Below are 17,657 nucleotides of genomic sequence, written 5' to 3'. Positions count from 1 at the left end.
ATTGAATGGAGGCTGTAATTTCAGAACCTTGAAGCAGTATTTAAATACGCATTTGGAACAACATTTTTAGAGGCTGAGTGCTGGTACACAATGGAGAATATAGATACAATAGGCAATATGATTCAATGACTCCACGTTCAAACTGGAGCTCAATAGATTTTTAGACATAATGGGAATTACGGGCATAGAATTATGTGCAAAACTGGGGCTAAAGTATAAGGTCAGCCATGATCTATTGAATAGAGTAAGTCTGAAGGACTGAATGTTCAACTCCTGCTTCAATTTCTGAAGTTCTTTTGAATCCACCCTATGGCCATGCCACCAGTGAAGAATTTTTAAATTAAATTAAATTGAAGAAACACAAATGTGTTTCTTAATTTAAGCTTTTAACATATTGAATTCTAATCTTTATATGCTTTGGTGTGTTGTAACTTTGACAGAAGTGTTCTGGTCTATCAGCAGGCTCCGGATCTCTGAGCTAAACTGTTTCTCTCTTGTCCTTTACATTAAAAAAGGGGGTATGTGCAGTCAGACACTGAGGAAATTCTGTGTATGTATAGGCTATCAGTAGGTGACACTGTGCTATGGTAAAATGTATTACACCACAACAGCTGAAGAGGTTTAAAACATCTTTTGCTCCATTAGTTTTCTGATGCTTTTCAAAGTTGTCTAACCAATTCAATCTCAGAAGTAGCAATGTCTTCAGTCCACTACCCATTAGGCCAATTCCCTGAGGGAGAGGTTGCCACTCTATCCACCACCAATTGTAACACAATAGGATCTGGCTAACCCCAGCATCGCTTTCTGCTGCAATTCTGTGGCATTCTGACCACTGGGCTATGTGATTATCTGATACAATATACAGATTCTAAGCCTGACAGTCAGACCACATCCTTGTCATCCAGTTCCAAGTTGGGTTGTGTTGTATTTCATTCTCTGTGATCGTATGATTATTTATATGAGGAATGTCAGATACTGTGGAATTAAGTACTGTATTTCTCCTTAAAGAACCCAGTGACAGTAGAGCAATCACAGATCAGAGAGAAAATATCTTAAGGGAATTGGAGGCTTAACTTTGATTGATGGAAGATGCCATTTAAATCCAATCATAAGCAGTAGTCCACAATTCTCATCCTTTTTGTAATACATTTATCTTCTTTGATTGTCCCCCCTCTTTAGCAGTCATCAAGTCTGTACTATCAAAGGGCAGATTTTTGATTCCTACAGCTCATAGGTAAATTTGACGGAGGTTATCATAAATTAATTTTACCAAGTGAAATTTGACTTACTTCTATCTCTTAAATTTGGTGAAATCTCTGTACTAATCAGAAAAACTCAAAAAAAAACTATTGGTTTCATTTGTTGAATACCTCAATCCATCAGTTTAAATTCCAGATACATCTTGAAACTTTTGATCCCACAATCCTAGAATTATGACAAATGTTTTTATATATGATGAAACAAGATTAAATGAGATTAATACATTACATTTATCTATCACAAATTTAGTTTTATCTTCTTTTCCAACAACCAAGAAAGATGTGAATTTGATCCAATTGCTTTTATCTGAAACAAAAAAAATGTAGTTTTCTTAGAAGAATAAAACTTTTATGTCAGACAATGCAGGATTTGTAATCTAATTTTATACAAAGGAATGGAAACTGGTTCAATGAAAATAATTTCTGGTTTACTTTCTATCTATATTCTGAAAATGTGAATTATACTAACATGGCAGCAAGCTATCCTTATATCCTCCAAGGTTGTTAAAGGTCATTCACATGCTGAGGAACATGACAAGTGTAAACTGGAGCAGGCTGTTTTCTGGCAATCGTATACTTGGTCATTTGGAGGTCTTCAAAAATGAAATTTCGAGTGTCAGAATAAAATGTAAAGGTAAGTAGGTTTAGGAGACCTTGGTTTTCAAGAGCTATTGAGACTCTGGTTAAGCAAGAAATGGAGGTGCATAACAGGTGTAGGCAGTAGGAACAAATGAGTTTCTTATGGTGTATAAGAAATGCAGGAGAACACTTAAGAAAGAAATCAGGAGGACAAGGATGCCCTAGCAGACAAGGTGAAGGGGAATCTTTAGGGATTACACAGATATATTAAGAAAAAAATAATTGCAAGGGACAAAATTGATCCCCTGGGACATCGGAATGGTAATCTATGCATGGAACCAAAAAAGATGGGTGAGACCTTAAATGGATTTTCTGCATCTGTATTTACTCAGGGGATTAACACAGAGTCTATAGAAGTGAGGCAAAGCAGCAGTGAGATCATGGACCCTATACAGAGGAGGTGGTGTTTGCTCTCTTGAGGCAAATGAGGGTGGCTAAATCCCTTGGGCCTGGAAAGGTGTTCCCTCGAACCCTATGGGAGGTTAGTGCAGAAATTTACAGGGGTCCTAGCACAGATATTTAAATCATCCTGAGCGGATGGTGAGATATTGGAAGATTGAAAGATAGCTAATGTCGTTCAGCTGTTTATGAAAGGCTCTAAAAGTAAACCAGGAAGTTATAGGCCGGTGAGTCTGACATCAGTAGTGGGAAAGTTATTGGAAGATATTCTTAAGAACTGGATACATGAGTATTTGGATAGACATGGACTGATTAGGGATAGTCAGCATGACATTTTGAGATAATTCCCAGGAAAGTTGATGAAGGCAAGGCTGTTGTCTGCATAGACCTTAGCAAGGAATCTGGCAAGGTCCCTCATGGGAGACTGCTCAGGAAAGTTTAGTTGCTTGGCATTCAAAATGAGGCAGTAAACTAGATAAGACATAGGCGTTGTCGGGGAAGCCAGAGAGAGGTAGTAGATGGTTGCCTCTCTGACCAGAGGCCTGTGATTAGTAGAATGCCACAGGGATCAGTGCTGGGTTCACTGTGTTTGTCATCTATATCAATGATCTGGATATTAATGTGGCTAAATTTGCATTACACCAAGATTTGGGGTGTACTGGACAGTGAGGAAGACTATCAAAGCTTGCAGTAGAATCTAGACCTGCTGGAAAAATGGGCTGAAGAATAGCAAATGAAATCTAATGCAGACAAGTGTGAAATTTTGCACTTCAGTAGGACCACCAGCACAGGTCTTCTGCAATGAAAGGTAGGGCACTAAAGAGTGTGGTAGGGCAAAGGCATTTGGGAATACAGGTCCATAATTCATTAAAAGTGGCAGCATAGGTAGATAGTTTTGTAAAGAAAGTTTTTGGCCTTCATAAATCAAAGTATTGAGTGCAGGAGATGGAATGTTATCCTGAAGTTGTGTAATACGTTAGTGCAACCTAATGTTTAAGTGTTGTGTGTAGTTTTGGTCATCTACCTACAGGAGTGATGTAGGTAAGGTTGAAAGAGCACAGACAAAACTTACAAGGATGTTTACAAGGAGGACCAGAGTTATAAGTAAAGATTGAATGATTTAAGACTTTATTCCTTGGAGCATAGAGGATTGAGTGGAGATTTGATAGAGGTATACAAAATTATGAGGGGTATAGACAGGGTAAATGCAAGTAGGCCTTTTCCACTGAGTTTGGGTAGAACTACCACTAGTGGTCATGAGTTGAAGGTGAAACTTGAAAAGTTTAAGGGGAACATGAGGGAAAATCTTCACTCAGAGGGTGCAAATGGTGCATGTGAGCTTGATTTCAACATTTAAGAGAAGTTTGGATAGGTACATAGATAGTAGGAATATGGAGGGCTGTGGACCTGGTGCAGATTGCTGGAAGTAGGCCATTTAAATGGTTACAGCATGGACAAGATGGGTCAAAAGGCCTGTCTCTGTACTGGTCTGCAACTCTATGACTTTATCACATGAATCAATTATAGGCTGGAGAAGGTGGAGTTGGCAGTTCACTTAAGGAATTTGGTAAACTGGTTTGACTTTTCACAGGATTTGAACTAATGGCTTCTAAATTGCTGATTCAACAGCTAACTATTGACATCAGTGCCCAGTTTTCTAGGAAGATAACAGAAAATGCAAAAAATATTCAGAAGGTCAGTTGTCATCTTTGAAGAAACAATGGTATCATTTTCAGCTGAACCTCTTTCAATGGAATATGGAAATGATGAGTTTAATGAACTTTAAACAAGTACAAGAGAATAAGGACAGTAGACGAAATATTTAAAGTTGTATTCTATGGGTGGAAGGCAGGAGGAAACAAATAAATGAGATATATGATGGGCAATGAGGCAAAAGGGATAATGAGGCAATAAAAGGAACTTAAAAATAAGAAACATAGAAAACCTACAGCACAATAAAGGCCCTTCGGCCCACAAAGCTGTGCCGAACATGTCCTGGCCTTAGAAATTATCTAGAGTATAGAAGGTAAAGTAAACTGCAATATCACTTTAGCAGCTAATGGCTAAAATAATCTGGGCAGCAGCTATTGTCCAAAATGGTTGAATTCTGTGTTAACTGCAAGTATGTAGGGTTTCTGATCAAAAACAAAACTGTCAGTTCTTAACTTTACACTGAGGTTCTCTGAACATCAGAGGCAACAAAGGGCAGAAAAGGAGAAATGAGGCTGAAAATTAAAATTTCCATAGAATTGCATTTGTCATTTATCAAGAATAATTCCTCTGTTTTGCTTCCTCTGGGCTTTGAAAGCCACAGTTTCCCTATATAACCTTAGACTGTCTCTTTTTTTTTTATCACCTTTACCGCTGTGTATAGAATCAGAATTCCTTTTTCCTGCAGTGAAGCTTGCATTTTTTTTGAAGGCGAATCATTTAAAATTGTAACAACACAAATCAAACTTGGAACTACACTAAAATTTGTCTATTTCAGTCCAGTACTTGTCATGTTGAAGAGTAAGAAATACAAATATTCATTTTCTGAAAGTCGTCAAGATGAAAACACTGCATGCAACTGATGTATCAGTAATGTTATCTGGGTGGGTTCTCTAACATTATCAGTTAACTGCTAAATACATAGGGCCCTTTGTTCTCATAATTGTGAAGCAAGTGCAGTTCATTGTAAATTATGGTTTAGGATTAGCTTCAATATCATAGGGTGAAACAGCACTGTTATTTTGATATTGAATGTAATCCAACTGATAACTGATACCCATCTTCAAAGAATTTCCTTGAGTGCTTCAAAGGAAACATATCTTAATAATCAGAAATGTTTTTTTACTCTTCAATTCTCCATTCTTCTCTCTGCAATATGAGATGGGAAGGGATAGAGGTCGATAAACTCATTTTAATCTGAACTGCCAGACCATGGGGTCAGTTTACAGCTCTTAGCTGTTCTGCTTATTCTCAAAAAATGGACAGGAAATAAATGGGTTGTTTATCCCACCCACTTACCATTGTTTTACTGCTGCATGGTTTTCATTCCTTGCTGCCAGAGTTTCTGCCTGAATAAGTATGTTTCAGGAATATATTCAATCCAGTGTAAAGTGTAAGACCATAGACCATAAGACGTTGGAGGGGAATTTAACTATTCAGCCCATTGAGTCTGCCCATTGTCCTACTCAACCCCATTCTCCTGCCTTTTTCACATAACCTTTGACACCTTTTTAAATCAAGAGCCTATCAAACTCTGCTTTAAATATACCTAACGTCCTGGCTTTCACAGCCATCTGTGGCAATGAATTCCACAGGTTCACCACTCTCTGACAAAAGAAAGCCCTTCTCATCTCTGTTTGAAAGGGGTGTTCCCTATTCTGAGACATAATTATGATGCAGATATAATTTTCCAGTCTCTGTTCCTGATTCTGCTTGTCGGTGTGAGTGGCTTAGTTCCTTGGGGAACCATTTTGACTCCTCTTTAAGTAGCAATGCAATTACACACTGCATTGGTGAGGGTCTAGCAATGAATCAGCTAGGCAGCAAGAAATGCAAGAGGAAGGGAGTAAGTGTCATGAAGAGAGAGAAGAGCATGAGCAACCTTTTCCATTATGTACTCAATTTGTCACTTCTCAACAAAAACATTATCCTAATTATGTGTGTGACAGAGCAAGTTAGCAATGCTAATTCGCCCGCTAACATTGCCCCTTCGCTCCAGTTAGTCATTCCTCCTTGTTCTGTCCCTGGTCTAGTTTCCCCAGTAGTTCACACACTTTGCCCTCCCATTCTACAGTTGTTGGGAATTCACCATTTACACACCCCAACAGCAAAACAATTGCTAGCTTGGCTAATCAAATCAATCCCTTCAGTTAATGTGCTCTACTGGTTTATAACTCATACAAATAATGACTCTAGTCACAGATGTTCCAATTTCATTCATTTTCACTCACACCGTTAAATCAGTTTGTCGTCTGCAGAACGGCCCCAAAAGACCCGAGGGACAGTTTGGGGCATCCTAAAATAATGCCTGTGTTAGTGGGAGCAGGCGCTCTACACCCTATGCAGTTAACACCACTGGAGGGAAAGCATTATTCTTTTATATTCATCTGAGCATGTGGACACTGTTCTATGGTTTTAACTAAGGCACTTGTTGTGGAATAAAACTATAGGATGTTAGAATCTCTGTTTAAAATATTCCAATTCTGCATCTGAAATAATTATTATGGTCTGGTTATGTGATTTTGCCCCACCCGGACCATCAATAGAATTTCCTGTTCCTTCTAGGCCAGACAGAGGCAGATTAAAATGCTCAGTCTAGCTTTGCTGGAGAGGTTTGCAGGTTGGAGTTGACTGTTGGTGAATAATTATTTTGGAAAGTTAAAGACAAAGTGTGTCGTGGAGAAAACCTCTGTATATTTGTAAATTTTTATACATGGTTATTTTTCATTTGTCTACTTGTAAATTTCTTTTACTTCTCAAGCTTTGGGCAGCTTTTGCACTTTTTCCTCCTGGCACTAAATATAACTCCGTTGCACTGGCATGCTGTTGCCACTTACCATCTGTGCTTTCTAAACTGGTGACCCTCGTCAGAAACACTTACCCTCACCCAATAGCAAGGTGTGAAGATGTGAAATCAGTTACCTTCATTCTGTTCATCCTACAGTTACGGCTGTCATTTTAGTTTTCGTATTGATAGAAAGCGAAACATAGCGAATAAAAATATCCCAGTGGTGTTATTTACCAACACTGCTGCCAGCTACTTATTCGATAACTATGGCTCAGAAGGTGGAAAGCTACTGATCTACCATTGAAAATATTCCAGAAGATCAGGAAGAATGTGCCCAAACTGGCTGGCAGTCCGTCCAGTACACCAACAGATTTCCTGGTATATATTGCATTATGGACTGGTGGTTGATCATACATTCAGAGTCAACATCTGCATCCTTGGCCAGATGGCGCCTGAGTACAATGCTCCTTCGGTTGGCATCTTCAGGTTAGATCATAAAAACATGTATTTCAATTCTTTCACATCTTTTGTTTGTTCTTCTTTCTCTTGAATGTGATGCTGAAACTGTCGGAGCCTGTGTTTTGTTGTTTCGTGATTGTTTGGGTGTTTCAGAGCTCTGTAGCATCCAAGGAGATTCTGGGAGGCAGAGGCAGCATATGGGAACCTTGTGGTGAGAAGGCTGCAAGTCGATGTTTGACTCCATTTCCCTGATTATAGCTTCCAATGTTTGCTGATTAAAGCGGTGAGAAAGATTGAAATTCTGGCTGCCTGCCTTTTTATCACCGGGGGATCGCTCTGCTGCTGGAGAGGAAAGACTGACTTTTCATTACTGGTGAGGTCACTGTGCTACAGAGAGGGGGGACTGCCTTTTTAATCACTGGTGAGATCACTCTGCGACAGAGAGGGAGAATGTTGCCCAGGTTTTCAGTGTTTTTGATGTGGACTTGTACTGTAGACATTTTTCAGTCTTATGTTTACTTTTCTATAGGAGGAGGGATTTGGAGGTTGTTGATCGTGCTGCTGTTATTTTTTTGTTCTTAGTTTTGTGGCTATCTGGAGAAGAACTTCAGAGTTGTATACTTTGATAATAAGTGAATCCTCAAACCTTGTCAGCAGAGTTAATTAAGGATATATGACATATTTTTGGCTTCTACCAAGTTGGCATCTTTGGCTTGCCATTGCTTTGCCCAACTCCTGAAAGTTGGGAGCTAATGACATACTACCTGAATGCTCATCTTTCTGTTCACCCTCTGAAGCTGCCACTGCCTTTAATGCTTTCTGTGGTCAAGGAAGTTGGCTGCCTCTTTCCCTGCTCTGTTATTATCCATCTCAGTCCTTCCTTGGATTTTAAGTGCCACAAGATTAATTCCATTACTCCACGGAACTAAATGTTGCAGAGATCTTGCAGTAGGTAGAAATGAACATTTTCATTCCTGGCAAAATGTTGATGTGAACATCCCCATCTTGATATCATAGCTTAGAGCAGTTCTTTGATGGAGCAGTTGAAGTTGTTTGGGGCTCTTGAAATGAATGCTAATGTTGAATTTCCCTTCCTTGCTACCAACTCAACCTGCAAGTTAATGTTTACGGAATTCTGCATGAGGACTCTCAAGTCTCTCTGCACCTCCAATTTCTAAATTCACTTTCCCTTTACAAATACCTATGCCTATATTACTTCTACCAGAGTGGATGACCATAGAATTTGCTTTCTGCCACTTCTTTGCCCAAAGTCCTAATCTGTCCAAGTCCTTCTGCCTCCTCAACACTACTTGCACCCTCACCTAACTTTGTATCATCCAATCAAGATGGTGCCAGCATGCAAACACAAACAAGATAAAACTGTAAATGCTGGAAATCTGAGCAACACACACAAAATGCTGAAGGAACTCAGCAGGCCAGGCAGCATCCATGGAAAAGACTATAGTCAACATTTTAGGCCAAGGTCCTTCATCAGGACTGGAAAAAAAGATGAGGAGTCAGAGTGAGAAAATGGGGGAGAGGAGGAAGAAACACAAGGTGATAGGTGAAATGGCGAGGAGAGGGAGGGGTGAAGTAAAAAGAAGGGGGCTGATAGTGTCAGAGGGTAGGGGAGAGTTGGGACTTCAGGGAAGGCGGGGTGAAGGGAAGGTAGGGTGAAAGGAAGGTAGATCTCCAAGGATCCAAGAGCTGGCGGTGGGACCTGAGAGAGACAGGCCTGTAGTGGCAGTGAGAGAAGGAGATACTAGGGCTCCAGCAGCAGCACGTGAAGTCCCGACCTGGAGGTGCTGTTGGCCAAGGTTGGAGTTAGAGGCTGCACAATCGGCACTTTGAAGTGCTTAGACATTTCAACCTCAGACACCTTCAAAGTATTGATTACAAGAAGATTCCGGGAAGTGAACGTGAACCCCCTTGAGGGGAAGAAACTAAGATGTTCAACTCCATTTCACTGATTAAAGTGTCCATTAATTGACGATTAAAGCAACGAGGAAGATTGAAATATCAAGGCAATTGCGGAAGGCGAGCGAGGGTTCAGTTCCGACTGCCTGCCTTTTGATCACTGATGGGACAGATCTTTCTATGCTGCTGGCAAAGGAGTCTGTGTAACAGCCTTTTGCTGTGGCCGAAGTGTTGGCTATTGCATTTGAGTGGGGTCTCTCTCTTTTGATGATGTCAGAGGATGTTCCTGAGGTTCTGCCTTTATGGATTAGAATATTGTGTTTGTGAACTGTGAACTTTTTCAGTCTTGGTTTTTATATTCTGTGCTTTCATCCATTCTTTCTCATTTGTTTTGTGGAAGGAGAGGGAGTTTGGGGTCAATGTTCTTGTTCCATTTTGTTAGTTTTTTTGTGAGATGTAAGGGATTGGTGGGTTGATGTTCTTGTTGACTTTTGTGCGGGGGACAGGGGTATCGAGATTGATGATTGTGTTGCCATTCTATTTTTTGTGTGGGGTGGGTGGGTTTGATGCTTCTCTTTGAATGACCACCATGGTTTTGCTTTGTTCCGTGGCTATCTGGAGAAGACAGATCTCACAGTCGTATACTACATACATATTTTGATGGTAAGTTAACCTTTGAACCTTTCAGAAACATAGCCACTGGGCCATCAGTTTCATTACCTAAATCATTAACTTCTAATGTGAAAAGTAGCAGACATGACACTGATCCTTGCAAAACACCGCTAGTCACCGGCAGCAGAAAAGGCCCCATTTATTCCTACAGTTTGCCTTCTGCCAGTCAGTCAAATTTCTATCCATGCTGATATCTGGTCTTATCTTGTTTTGCAGCCACGTTTGTGGCACCTTGTCAAAGGCCTTCTGAAAATCCAAGTAAACAACATCCACTGACTCTCCTTTGCCTGACCTGTTATTTCCTCAGAGAATTTCAACAGATTTGCTCAGCAAAAAGCTCATCTAAGTGATTAATGTCCTTGTGGAAAGGAATTCTGCTGAATGACCTTACTTTGGCTCCTGAACATGATTGCCCTTTAAGTGTCTCCTCGGTTCCGAAGAACTTAGTGATAGACAGTAAATGCCAGGAAAATCAATACTCCACAAGTACATTCAAAGAGAAATTAACCAGGCTTAATTTATTTTAGTTTTGTGGACAGGACATGCCTGAGAAAGTTTTGTCATTGTTAGTTAGATGCAATTATTGTATCCCTATTAAAATTTGGCTGGAGGCACAACTAGTCTAGAGCTCATAATGTCAGGAATACTACAGTGATGTTATCTGGACCTATTTTGCAATGGAGAATAAAGGAACCAAGACAGGTCATCCACTCAGGGTGAACTTAGGTCTAAATGCTTCAGTCTTTGCTATTTTTGAGGCTTACACGTGTCCATGGCCCAGGCTGGAAACACGTTTCACGAAATGGGGTCTCTCTACTGAGCTCGAGTGATGGTCATTGATGTTTTGAATTGAATTGACTTTATTACTTACGTCCTTCATATACCTGAGGAGTAAAGATCTGTACGATATGTCTTCATCTAAATGTGCAATTATAGTAATTTATAATGACTATTATGTGTTATGTACAGCAGCATAATCAATATAACATGGAAATATAGTTGTGTCAGCATGAGTTAATCAGTCTGATGGCTGGGTGGAAGAAGTGCCTGTTGGTCCTGGCTTCTATGCTGCGGTACAGTTTCCTGGATGGTAGTAGCTGGAACAGTTTGTGGTTGGGTGACGCGGGTCCCCAATGATTCTTTAGGCCTTTTTTACATACCTGTCTTTGTAAATGTCCTGAATAGTGGGAAGTTCACATCTACAGATGCGCTGGGCTGTCCGCACCACTCTCTGTAGAGTCCTACGATTGAGGGAAGTACAGTTCCCATACCAGGCAGCCAGTCAGGATGCTCTCAATCGTGCCCCTATAGAAAGTTCTTACAATTTGGGGAACTATACCAAACTTCTACCAAAACTTGGGGGGCCATACCAAATTTCTTCAACTGTTTGAGGTGAAAGAGGCACTGTTGTGCATTTTTCACCACACAGTTGGTATTTACAGATTACATGAGATCTTCAGTGCTGTTCATGCCGAGGAATTTAAAGCTATTTACCCACTCAGCCCCAGTTCCATTGATGTCAGTAGGGAGAATCCATTCCTCCTGAAGTTCACAACCAGCTCCTTTTCTTTCAGCGACATTGAAGCCACCATTCTTGACACCATTGTGTCAGGGTAATAACTTCTTCTCTGTAGGCTGCCTCATTATTATTTGAGATGAGGCCAATCAATGTAGTGTTATCAGGAAATTTAATTAGCAGATTGCAGTTGTGGGTGGCGACACAGTCGTGGGTAGAAGGGGCTTGGGACACAGTTTTGAAGGGCACCTGTGTTGAGGGTCAGAGGGGTGGAGGTGAGGGAGACCACTCTTACTACCTGCCGGCAATCTGACAGGAAGTCCAGGGTCCAGCTACACAAGGCAGGGTGAAGGCTGAGGTCTTTGAGCTTCTTGTTGAGACTGGAGGGAATTATGGTGTTTCACTGCTGAACTGTAGTCCAAGAACAGCATTCTCACATAAAAATCCTTCTTCCCTAGATGTGTAAGGACAGTGTGTAGAGCTGTGCATTGTCTATTGATTGGTTGTGTTGGTAGGTGGATTGTAGGGAGTCCAGTGTGGGTGGTAGCATGCTGCAGGTGTAGTCCTTGACCAGCCTCTCAAAACATTTGGTTATTATTGAGGTGAGTGTGACAGGATGTCAGCCGTTCAGATACGTTACCTTGGTCTTTTTAGGTACAGGGATAATGGTGGATGTTTTGAAGCAAGAGGGCAGTCTACACTGGGAGAGGGAGAGATAAAAAATGTCTGTAAACACATCTGCCAGTTTTCATTTTAAGAGTACATTTTCTACTCTTGAAGCTTTTGCAATGTACTATACTCACGTTTGGTGAGCATATCTTACAATCTGACTAAAACATGCTCAGGGATTGTGATGGAGGACTCTAAAATATTGCCTTTTTTGGGGAGAAGTTTGAAGCTTGATTCAGGAAGAATGAATGTGTTAGATTGTGACTTGACTGTGCTGTGAGACAACTTACCTAATTAAAAAAACAGCACTTGGATGTTTATGAGAAGGACTTTGCAAAGTTTGCTTGTCCATCTGCTTTCATTTTTAGTGTATTTCAACATAATGGCTTTGCATGCAACTTTGTGGCTTTCTTGGTCAATCCACTACAAAGACAAATGCGAAATATAAAAGTAAGGGGTTTGGGTCACACATCATCCTGACCATTCACCCTATTTATCAACAACATACTGTAGCTGCAGACTGCACTATCAACAGCATACTCAGCAAAAATCCACCAACATTTTATAGTTGTCCTTCCCAATATCACAGCCTCTACTGCAAAAAGGATAAAGCCAGCAGTGAAATAAAACTGCCACCGTCTTCACATTCAACTCACACACTCTCTTGTTTGAAAATATATTGTTGATCCTTCGTCAACACTAAATCAAAATTCTGACATGCCTTATTTATCAGAACTGTAGGAGTACCTTCACCACAAGCACCACAAGATTTGAGAAGTTAACTCACCACTGCTTTATCAAAGGCAATTTAGAATGTGCAATAAACGTTAATAATGCTTCCATCCATTTATGGAAATTGTATTCAGAGAGAAAAAAAATCAAAGAAATGCCAAGTCAATGCAGCAGAGAATAAGAGATCTCAGATGGCAGGAAAATGGGGTCAAGAAAAAACTGAAGAAAGAAAAATTGTTGGTGAAAAAGAGGTGCCTGTCATACTATCTCATATTTGTGCATCTTCATGTAACATTCTATTTGCTGTTGTTCCTGATAAATATCGTACAGTATATATTTATTGCTGGATTCCACAAACTGCAAGAGCTTTACTTCTGCGATCTGTTTCATTTTAAAATCAGTTACATGAAGGAACTTTTTATACAGCCAAAGATATCAACCAACTCAGCATTTTCATATAATATAATCTCCTTTGAACCATCTTTACCACCCATACCAAATTATGTAAAATATGATGCAAATTCAAAGAATTAAATTACCTGTTGACGATACTGTCAATCCAAATAACTAAATTGCTTTTGTCTCTTATTTACTGTGAATTTGGATCAAAGGTGCATTTTTTTTGCAAAATAGCGATGTATGAAAAAGTGGATGTCGAAGAATATTTAATTTTGACTATTGGGATTGTGGTGTTGGAAGTTTAAAGTAAATTTATCAAAGTACATATATGTCAAGATCAAAATCAGGTTTGATATCACCGGTATATGTCGTGACATTTGTTAACTTAGTGGCAACAGTACAGTGCAATACATGATAAATATAGAAATTAATAAATTACAGTAAGTATAAATATATAATATATATCAATATTAAATAGTTCAATGCAAAAAAAAACAGATAAAAAGTGAGATAGCATTCATTGGTTCAATGTCCATTTAGAAATCAGATGGCAAAGGAGGAAAAGCTGTTCCTGAATTGCTGAGTGTGTGCTTTCAGGCTTCTGTAACATCTTCCTGATGGCAACAATGAGAAAAGAGCCCTCCCTGGTGCTGGGGATCCTTAATAATGGACACTACCTTTCAAAGACACCGCTCCTTGAAGATATCTTTGATACTACCCTTATGGTTCCTTAAGATTGTTACACCTGGGGCTGGTAATGGGGACAAGCTCCCACTATCTATTGAATGGTCCCAATGGCGTGTGCCTCAAATAGCCACTGACAACCAAGTTCAGCTCCTGGCCTTCATGCGTGGCTTGACTACTAAGCCCAGCAGTACCATTTCTACTGACTGGAGAAGGAGCAAAGGCAGGTTACTGGCACCTTAAAACCAGTCGCTTCGGGCATATGGGGCTCATCAGCCATGGTTGGCAGCCTATCTAGGAGAATAAAAACTCTGCTCTCAAACCTCCAATGTCTTGTCGCTATACCCACTCATTAGAAAGGCTTCAGGAGTAAACCTTGAGGGAAAAATCTGGAGCTGCAGTCCTACACTGAGATCAATGCTGACTGGCAACTCTTGTAATGCTGCTGATACCAAACTGTATCTGTCTCTGCCATTCCTTTGGGTTCATCAGTTGCGTGGAGAGGGGGAGCTTGCTACATGAGCAACAGCCTGTTCTCCATATTGTATTGTACTGTATTGTACATATTGTATTGTATTGCTTGTGTATCTAGACAGCTAGGATGCAAAATCCATGGTTTACTCTGAATGATGGAGGCGTCTCACCTCACCATACCACCCAGTGATTCATTTTTTGTGAGCATTCATAGTAATAGAAAGAAACACAATAGGAAAGAATGAAAACCCACACACAAAACAGAGATGAACAAACAACAAACTTTGGAAACAGAAATAGAAAAGAAAAAGTGAGTCCATAGATTGTGGAATTAGTTCAGTGTTGGGATGAGTATTGTTATCCCCTCTGATTCAAGAGCCTGTTGATTAAGGTTTAATACCTGTTCCCTAAAATACTTTTGTAAATCTGCTCAATCATGGGGAGGGCTTTGCCTATGATTAACTGGGCTGTATTGATTACTTTTTACAGTTTTTTCCATTCAAAGGCAGTGGTATCAGGCTGTGATGCAACCAGTCAGTGTAGTCTTCACCGTACATCTATAGAAGTTGTTCAAAGTTTTAGATAGCATGCCAGACAAGTCTGTGCAAATTTCTGAGAAGGTAAGGGTGCAACAGTGCCTTCTTTGTAATAGCGGATATATACTGGACCCAGGACAGATTCTCTGAAATGGCAATGACTCTCTCCCTCTATAATCCCCTGATGAGGACTGGCTCATGGACTTCCAGTTTCCTCCTCCTGTAGCCAATAATCAGCACTTTGGGTTTACTGACATCGAGTGAGAGATTGTCACCACTCTTGATTTGGCCATCAACAGTGGTGTCATCAGCGAACTGAAATATGACATTGGAGCTATGCTTAGCCTCACAATCACAAGTATAGAGTGAGTAGAGTAGGGAGATAAGCACACAGCCTTGTGGCACCTGTGCTGATAGTGATTGTGGAGTTGATACTGTTGCCAATTGAAATAATGTGAGGAAATTGAGGATCCATTTGCACAAGAAGGTATTGAAGCCTAAGTCTTGGAGCTTATTGGTTAGTTTTGAAGGGATGATAGTGTTAAGAGCAGTGCTGGAGTCAATGAAAACATTCTGATATAAGCATCTTCACTGTCCAGAAGTTCCAGAGCTGAGTGGAGAGCAAATGAGATGGCATCTGATATTGATCTGTTATAATGGAAAACTGGAGTAGATACAAGTCACTCCCCAGGCAGGAATTGTTATGCATCATCAGCAATCTCTCAAGGTGCTTCATCACAGTGGATGTAAAAGTGACTGGTCTACAAGTTTTAAACAAACCCGAGACAACTACTTACCTATTGAAGCGTGACAGAACTCCTGAATCAAAAAAAAATGTGCGGTGAAAAACAGTCAAGTGAAAAGAAAGCACAGCATGTGTTTCATCGGAATGGGACAGAGATGGTCGAGTTAAACAAAACAAACAGAAAATGGACAGGTTCACTAGTTCATGAACAGAGAAGACTGGGTGATAATAATCATAAACAGGTTCACCCTCTTGGAAGCTGTCAGGACAGAAGATACTGCCAGTCCGAGACGCGGACAGGTCTGCGAGCCAAAAATTGGTGCAGAAGCAGAGCCGAGGAGTCAGACATCAGGAAGAGCCATGGTAGAAGGGGACTCCATAGTAAGAGGTATGGAAAGGGGTTTCTGCGGCAACAGGCGAGATTTAAGGATGGTGTGTTGCCTCCCTGGTGCTAGGATCCAGGACATCACGGACCGATTGCAGGGAATCCTCAAGGGTGAAGGTGAACAGCCGGAAGTGGTAGTGCATGTCGGCACAAATGACATCAGGAAGAAGAGGAAGGACATTCTGCAGCAGGACTTCAGAGAACCTGGAAGAAGGCTGAAAAGCAGGACTTCTCGAGTGGTTATCTCTGGTTTCCTTCCAGTTCCTCGTGCTGGAGAGGGCAGGAACAGGGAGATAATGGATCTGAATGTGTGGCTGAAGAAATGGTGCAGGAAGCAAGGATTTAGATTCTTGGACCACTGGGATCTGTTTTGGGGTAGGGATGAATTGTACAAAAGGGACAGGTTGCACCTTAATGGGGGGGGGGGGGGGGGGACCAGCATTCTGGCAGACAAGTTCGCTATTGCAACACGGATGTATTTAAACTAAGTAGTGGGGGGGAGGGGATGAACTGGAAATATAAGGATGGAGTTAAAGGGAGTTAAAGTGAAAATAAGAAAAGTTAAAAAGGACAACAGAATCAATGGAGCAGAAAGCTCAAGAAGAGATCATACAGTATGGCCAAGTGAAATAGAATTGATATGAAAGGAGAGGGGAGTAACAAATTAAAAGTATTATATATGAATGCACGAAGTATAAGGAATAAAGTAGATGAGCTTGATGCTCAGTTGGAAATTGGCAAGTATGATGTTGTGGGAATAACTGAGACATGGCTTCAAGCGGACAGGGACTGGAAAATGAATATTCAAGGATATACATCTTATTGAAAGGACAGACTGACTGGCAGAGGGGGTGGGGTGGCTCTATTGGTGAGGAATGATATTCAGTCCCTTGCAAGGGGGGACATAGAATCAGGGGATGTAGAGTCAGTATGGATAGAACTGAGAAATTCTAAGGGTAGAAAGACCCTAATGGGAGTTATCTACAGGCCCCCAAACAGCCGTCTGGATGTAGGGTGTAAGTTGAAAGAAGAGTTAAAATTGGCATGTCGCAAAGGTAATGATACAGTTGTCATGGGGGATTTCAACATGCAGGTAGACTGGGAGAATCAGAATGGTACTGGCCCCCAAGAAAGGGAGTTTGTGGAGTGCCTCTGAGATGGATTCTTAGAACAGCTGGTACTGGAGCCTACCAGGGAGAAGGCAATTCTAGATTTAGTGTTGTTCAATAAACCGGATTTGATCATGGATCTTGAGGTAAAGGAACCATTAGGAAGTAGTGATCATAATATATGTTTTTACCTACAATTTGAGAAGAAGGGAAAATCGGATGTGTCAGTATTACAGTTGAACAAAGGGCATTATGGAGCTATGAGGGAGGAGCTGGCCAAAGTTCAATGGAATGATACTCTAGCAGGGAAGACAGTGGAAAAACAATGGCAGGTATTTCTGGGAATAATGCAGAAGGTGCAGAATTGGTTCATTCCAAAAAGGAAGAAAGATCCTAAGGGGAGTAAGGGGCGGCCGTGGCTGACGAGGGAAGTAAAGGGCAGTATAAAAATAAAAGAGAAGAAGTATAACATAGCAAAGATGAGCAGGAAACCAGAGGACTGGGAAGCTTTTAAAGAGCAACAGAAGATAACAAAAAAGGCAATACACCAAGAAAAAATGAGGTA

Source organism: Hypanus sabinus, chromosome 8 (assembly GCF_030144855.1).
Source record: "Hypanus sabinus isolate sHypSab1 chromosome 8, sHypSab1.hap1, whole genome shotgun sequence".
NCBI classification, from domain to species: domain Eukaryota; kingdom Metazoa; phylum Chordata; class Chondrichthyes; order Myliobatiformes; family Dasyatidae; genus Hypanus; species Hypanus sabinus.
This window is presented reverse-complemented; position numbering follows the sequence as displayed.